We start from the raw sequence: 8,261 nt of genomic DNA, 5'->3' as shown, positions 1-8,261 counted from the left end.
TACCATCCAACTTGTAGTGCTTAGTAAAGGTACGCACAGAAGTCCAGGTAGCTGCTTAAAGAATAGAATGAGTATCTAAGCCCTTGAAAAAAGCAGCAGAAGAATGTGGCTTCTAGTAGCATGAGCTTTGACTGAAGAAGGAAGGCTCTTGTCATGAAAAGTGTAACAAAAAGAAATAGCCTTAGAAATCCAAGAAGAAATAGCTTGCTTGGATACAGCAGGTCCCAACGATCTAGGATGAAAAGAAACAAATAACTGATCAGATTTTCTAATAGCCTTAATATTATGCAAATAAACCCAGAGTTGCCTATGCATGTCCAAGGTATGCAGCACCCTTTCACTGTCAGTTTGTGGAGAGGGCAAAAGCAGGCAGATTAATAGACTGATTAAGTGATAGCTCATTAACCACCTTAGGCATAAAAGAAGAGTTAGTACACAAGGACACTCTGTCCTCATCTAAGATCTAAAAAGGAGGACAACCCATAAGGGCCTGTAACTCAGACACTTGTCTGTCAGATGTAAGAGCTAAGAAAAGAACAATCTTCCAGGAACAATGCTGCTAGGAAGCTGAAGCAGCAGACTCAAAAAGAGCCTGAGTCAACTTCTACAAAACAAAATTAAGATCTCAGGGTGGAGGAACAGACTTCCTGGGAGGTCTAATATTGACACCTTTAAGAAATTGTTTCACTTCAAATCTAGAAGTTAAAAGAGGAGAAAAAGGCAGACAAGCAGAGATAGCTGATAAGTGGGCCTTAATATAAAAATAGGCCAAACCAGCACTGAGCAACTCACACAAATAACAGAGAACCAAAGGAACATCCACAGTAAGTGGGTCCAGGTTATGAGAGAGACACGAAATAGAAAACCTCTTCCATTTGGATAAGTAGGATTTCCCAGTAGTAGGTTTCCTGGCCTCCTGCAGGACTTGCAGCATGCCCTCAGAAAAAAGGTGTCTATGAAGAATCACAATCCTATCACCCACAGTGTCCGTTGAAGTGTGGACAGGTGGGGATGGATGACAGGTACCTTGTCTTATGTGATTAAATCTACCCTATGATGATTGCTCCTGGCTAAATGCAGAAGAACAGGGGACCAGTGCTGCTGCGGCCTAAAGGGAGTCACCAACAAGGTTTTGGGAGTATCTTGTTGGATTGTGAACAGGACAATCAGAATGAGAGGAAGGGAAGGAAATACGTAAGAAACATCCCTTCCAAGAGAATGAGAGAGCATCTACCTTCCATGCCAGAGGACCTGAGAGTCTGGCACACAACACAGGAAGGCGTCTGTTTAGAGGGGAAGCAAAAAGATCCACCTGATGAGTACCCCACTGGTAGAAAAGGTCCAGAAGCACATCCCTGTGAAGCATCCATTTGTGGCACTGAGTTAAGGACCTCATAGAATGGAACAACTGCCTTAACTTAAGGATGACATTTTGAAAGCTGAAAAAGAAATCGAAGTAAGCTTTCAATTGGTTTTCATTAAAAGAGCTGAATATAGTAACATTATACAAGAGGTTGAACTTCATGAGAACTTTAATTGAGAGAAAAAACAAAAAAAATAGATAGAGATGTAACAGCGTACAACATGGGCACTGTATACTCTATACTCTCTGATTTTGAAGGGAGGAACAAGCCTTTTTTTGGGGTGAACAAGCAGACAGGAGAGTCAATCCACCTTAAGAAAGGTGGATGAAAGAGACTGAAAACTGTTGTGGAAGTGATGTATATCTCAGCAGAGGAATGACAGAATGCTAGTGAGGAAGAATACAGTGCTGGAGAATGTGAAGACAGACATTTGAATGCCACTGCATCCAACAGCAAAGCTTGCAATAACAATTTCAATAAGATCGAGACAGAGATGGGAGCGAAGCAGAAATCTTTTTTGGTTACTGCCAAAGAGCAGAGGTCCACCAGAAACAAAACACGAGGAAGAAGGGGAGGCTGGTGTCCAAGTCATCGATGGGCAACAATTAGTTATGAGTGAGTGCAACATTGACATTTTCAATTTATATGACTTTATTTTAGATGATACCCAACTAAGACTGTTAAGGTTGGGTTTTTAATTTGTTCCTAGCTGGAGAGCAAATGTAGGTGATACTATCTTAGATTTAAAAAAGTATACGAGACAACTGAATTTACAATATATTTTAAAGGATGTAATAAATAATAGAAATGAAAATATAAGTTTGTTTAAGCCTTCTAGTTACAACCCTGTTTTATTACATACTTTGCAGGTATTTGAAAACACCTGTGTAAATGATTTTAGGAAATTGTTAGAAAATAAAAGCAAAAGGTTTTTACAACAATTTAACTGGTGAATTGAAAGTAGCTTTACATGAATTGTCCAAAAATAAAAGTATTAGAATTATGAAAAGTGACAAAGGTGGTCAAATTGTGTTCATGAATCAGTGTGACTATATAGAAAAAATGTTAAAAATGTTGAATAAAGACACTGAATATAATAAGGTAAGCACAGAAGACATTTATAGAAGCTATAAATACATTTATAGTTTTTTAAATAAAAGTTTGATGACTGTATGCCTTGGTGGTACGGCGGTAGCGCTGTTACCTCACAGCAAGAGGTTCTCCCATTCAATTCTCGGCTTGGCTTGGGAGTGCCTTCTGTGTGGAGTCTGCATGTCCTCCCCACGATTGGGTAGCGTTTGAAAGACATGCGTGTGTTTGAAAGACATGCGTGTGTAAATGGGAGTGCCTTCGTTGAAGGTTGGACGTTGAGGTGGCACCTCAGCGTTTCATAAAAATCTACTGCCAATCATTAGTGGACCGGAGTTCCGCTGTGGCAACCCCTTACTGGGAAAAAGCCGAAAGACCAACAACAACATATGAAAGTTTGATGAATGGAGATTTGGACACAGTTGGTTACAATTTTTGTAATGTAGAACATCCCAAAATAGGTACTTTATTTGGCATTCCTAAAACTCATAAATGTGCCACTGATCGAACATTTAGGCCTATCATATCAGCCCCACATTATATCATGGAAGGCTTGTCACTTATGGTTGACACTGTATTAAATCCATTGACACAGAATAGGAATTAATTTTTAAAGGATTCTTGGGATTTTCTCCAAAGTATAAGATGCTTTACTGAACAAAATTTGTTCAATCCAAACATACATGTGATGTTCACTATTGATGTTGTCTCCTTATATACATCCATTCCTCATGATGTTGGGGTGGAATATGTCAAAGCTTACTTGTTAGAATACACTGATCTGAGCAACAATAAGGTCAACTTTTACTGTAATGCACTTGAGGTTTTATTGGACAACAACTACTTTGTTTTTCATGATAACTATTACAAACAAATCAAAGGAGTGGTGATGGGTTCCACAGTAGCTCCCTCCTTTGCCAACACAGTCATGGGGTGGTGGGAACATACTGTTTTAGAAAAATTACAGAATGAATTTCAGATAATATACTATAAGCATTTTATAGATTTATTTTTTATAATTGTTGGAGGGCATCAAGATGTGTCATTATTTGTAGACAAATTAAGTGTGACCTCTGATTTTTTAAGCTTTGTGTTGGGTGATGAAGGATTCAATGTCAATTACTTGGATGTAAATTGATATTGGGGTCATTCTGGTCATAAGTTTATAAGTAGGATCCATAGAAAAAAATGTATTTAACAACGAATACCTACATTTTAATAGTCAGCATCCCAAATTTATTAAGAAAAATATTCCCAAGGGACAATTGATCAGAGCAAGCAGAATGACTAGCGATGATCATTTATTGAAAGGTGAATTTGATTATATCATAAAATTATTTTGCGACAGAGGCTACAGTGAAAGTTACCTAAGGGAATTATTGCAAGACATTTGGAACAAAAGGGAACTTTTATATCCCCCACTTTTAAAAAAGATGCCACTTACAAATTTGGTAAAAGGGGTAATGAAAAACAGTCATTTGATTTTTAGTATGCCCATGACAGTTGATAATTTTAACATTAGGAAAATAGTTGAACACAATTGAAAAAGTATAGAAGAAAACAAAGATCTTTCACAAGCAGTAGGACCCAGACCTAAGTTTGTTTACAAGAATAGTTTTAATATGAAGGCCCTCTTAGGGAAAGGTAGAGACATGAGTCTGACACATCCTATGGTGTCTGACAAACCCCATGGGATGTATAAGTCTTATGACTGTGGTATGTGCAGATTCATTCTGGAAGAACCTTATATCGAGTTGCCACACATTCCTTACACCATAGGTGTCAATGGAATTTACACCTGTAAGACTGGTTTATGTGGTGGTTTGTGACAGATGCCAAAATTTTTATGTAGGGATGACCACTAGGAGTTTGAATAAATGTATTAGGGAACATGCATATAATACAAAGAAATTGGACAGGAATAATACCTTGTACAAACATAGCCAGGAATGTTCCGGTTTTAGAAAGTTTTTGTTCACCATTTTGGAACATTGTACCTTTGACATCAGAGGTGGTGAATTCAAAAACTTTCTGGAACAACCGGAAACAAGATGGCAAATAAAGTTAAAGGCAGATAAGAAACCTGGCCTCAATGAGGCTATAAATATAAAGTTTTTCCTAAAGAACAGAAGGTTATGCACTAAGAAACAAAGTATTTTTAATTAGTACCAGTTTCATCAACATTTTACACTTGTATCAATTTTTATTAGAGAATATCTTTCATTGTTTTTTACTAACAGCATTTTTGTACATTGCAGTATGTTTTTAAGACTTAATAGATTAATTGAATTGCAGTTGATTGATTTGTGTGTTAACAATTAAGAGAATAGTATTTAAGTTGCTTGCAGTGCGTGTATTCATTATTCTGAAGAAGTCCTAGTGACGAAAGTGGAGATTAAAGTAGAGTTACGCTATTCCTTGTGGTCGTTCTTGGTGCTATTTTGTTTTATTTGTTTACCTGCACACAGTACTTTTTGGAGAACTGTAACTTTGTATGCACATGTTTTAGAAAGCCAAACAGGAAATTATGCTTAGAAAAATTCTTCATTATCTTAGTGTAACTAAGCAAATAATATTAGTGGGAGATTTTTACTGTGATTTAAGGCATATGAGAAAACAAGTAGCAGATGTTGAAGTCATCTCAGAAGTAAATAAATGTGGAAAGATATATTTATGGAACAACAAACACTGGATACATGAAAGGAGCAATTTGAGAATAGAAACTGATTATTTTATAGTATCAGAGAATTTAAAAGTTTTTCATAAAGGAATAAAAATGACGGGCTTTTCAGATCATGTGGCAATCTGGATAGAGATTCAAGAAAAGGAAGGGTATATAAAAATAGGCATAGGTATTAAAGAATAAATGAAGCAGAGTTGAATGATTATTTAAGGAAATAATTTGTCAGTTATAGTTAGATCATATAAAGATGAGAAGCTTTTATAAAGACTGGACAAGCTGGTGGATAACTTTAAAAGAAAAATATAAAAAAGAGATTTTGGAATGGCAAAAGATAAAAAGATTACAAGAATGTTGTAAATATAAAGACATCAGTAATCAAGTATTCAAATATGTAATAAGTAATAAGGTAAGATTTCTAGAAAAAGAAAATGTATGAAATGAATCAAAAAAATTAAAAGGATGATATTCAAACAAAGATACTTCTTACAAGGGAAAAGGAAGAAGTCGCACCTTAGCTAAGTAAGATGGCAAAGGAAAATAATAAAATAATAACTGAGTTAAGATATGAGAGGGAATATAATTAACACACAAAAAGAAATAATGCAAGTAATAAGAAACCATATTAGGAAAACATATGTCAAATATGAAACTAGAGGAAGACATAAATGGAACTTGAAAAAACTAACTAAAGAAGATAATGAGGAGACGGAAGAAAAGATCACTGTGAGAGAAATAAAAAGGTTTTAAAAGCAGTGAATCTAGAAGCTGCTACAGGCTAAGATGGAACTGAATGTTTGTTGTACAGAGATATGCAAGAATGGCAAAAAGAATGTTTCTTGGAGGTCTTCAATGTATCATTAGAGAAAGGAATACAGGACAAAAGAGAATGTATGGGAGCAATGAATTTCATATGAGAGACAAAACAGATATGGAGGATCAGATATTGATAGTGTTAAATAATGTTGATTATAAGATATTTATGAAGGTAATAGAAAATAGAATAAAAAAGAGAATAAATAAGTTATTGAATTAAACAATTTTTGGACTAAAAGGTAAAGGGGGGTCAAGAACGTCTAAAGAGTATAAGAGAAATAGTAGAGGATGTGACAATAAGGAAAGCAGAATACAAATATTTAATAGGGACATAAGTAAAACATTTGACAAGAAACAACAATGAGTATTATGGCAGATCTTAGAAGAATATGATATAAGTAAAAAATAATGTCTTCTTTTGGAGATTTATTATTAGTTGTAATGAATGAAGAATGGATGAAAACAACTATTAAGGACTAAGTAAAGAATTAAGAGTGTTAGATGTGTGCATTCCTCAGGAAAAAAGTAAGGGACTGGGTTTTCAGGTATAATAGAAGGCATTCAGTTTAATAAAGAAGAGATAGAAATTCTGGGAACAAAGGTTGGTAATGCGCAACAAAGATTAATATAGTGGAAAAACACAAATAAAATAAGACACAACTGTATGTTTTGGTGAACAAATACACAATTACTTAACTCAGTGATATTAGGTAAAAAAGCTCATTTAGCAAGTGTGTTTTTTGGCACCAATTGAATTTGAGAAAGAATTACTGTCATTATGGTTTGCATTTATATGGGGATTGATATTAAATCCAATTAAAAGAGGAATTCTTTGTTTCCAAAAAAGGAGGATTGGGTTTAACAAGTCCAATTGTAAATATAACATTATTGAATTTGTATAAAGTATTGACTTGGATTAAAGAAAGACAGGTAAAACTGGCAGTAAATTTAATAAAAGAGAAATATAGAGATATTTGGAAGAAACAAACATTTTAAAAGAAATAAAGGAATGATGAATACAGAAATGAGACTATATTAAGAAAAAAAACCGTCATGCAAGATTGCTATAAGTAATATACAAAGATAGAAAGAAATAGTATGAAAATATAATGAATACGTTTTATTATATTCTTCCATGGAAGCATTTGGAAGAAAGAAATAAAAGCAATAAAAGTAAGAATGACTAGATGTAAAAATATTTTAAATGTGCAGATTATTTATGGAGATTATCCACAAACCAGCTTCCAGTAAAGGTAAATATCCCATATAAGAAGACAGGGGAAGGAGTTTGTACACATTGTAGAGACATAGAAACTGTGGAACATGTGTTTTTAAAATGTGAAAGAGTGAGTCAGTAATGGAAAGCATATATGAAAAGAATGCTTTAAGGGACTGAAAAGTGTAAATGTGGACATGATAGAATATGGATACTATAAAAATGGAAAACAAAAACATGCGGACTAATGGTATGAAATGTTATAATATGGATTATCTAGAATAAAAAATGAATGAATGAAATAAAATTTAATGGAAAATGGATATTGTCAGAAATCTTGAAAAATATATGATTCTGGTTATGGAAAAAAACAGTTGAGATTAAAAGAGTAAAAATGTTGAGGAAAATATGTAAAACAGTTGTAAATAATTGTAAATTATGTATGTGTGTGCGTGTGTGTGTATATATATATATATATATATATCAACTACTTAAAAAAACAATGATAATGAAAGAACCAGCCGAACACACGTATTAGCGCTTTCATTTACTGTTTTAAGTAAATTTCTTCAGACATTCTCTATTAAATCATGAGTTTAAATAACATACATACTTATGTATAATTATAAAATACATACTTTACTACATACATATATACTTCTATATATAAAAATGTATAAAAATATATATCATCTTTCTAACAATTTCAATCTTAATACACATTTCAATGAACAACAATCGTTAAGACCTGGGAAGGCCTGGGCATTTAACTTGAGCTGCCATAACAATTCTGTCTCCTCCAGCTTCAATGTCCAAGCACCACCCCTAATATCCTGCTGAACTTGTTCAATCACCAAATAATGGAATTTATGGTCAGGATAGTCTATGATGTGCCTAGCCAATGCATTAGTATGATTTGCTTTGGATATGTTATATTGGTGCTCATAGATATGCTGCTTAAAGCACTGCTCCATCCTTCTAATATATAAACATGGGCATGATTGACATTGAGCCAAATATACCACCCCCTTTGTTTCACAGATATATTTTCCATTTATATGATAAATCCTACCACACACCTTAAATTATGTAGATG

Source organism: Protopterus annectens, chromosome 9.part0 (genome assembly GCF_019279795.1).
Source record: "Protopterus annectens isolate FY-2018-M chromosome 9.part0, PAN1.0, whole genome shotgun sequence".
Lineage (NCBI taxonomy): Eukaryota > Metazoa > Chordata > Ceratodontiformes > Protopteridae > Protopterus > Protopterus annectens.
Note: the sequence above shows the minus strand (reverse complement) of the source record.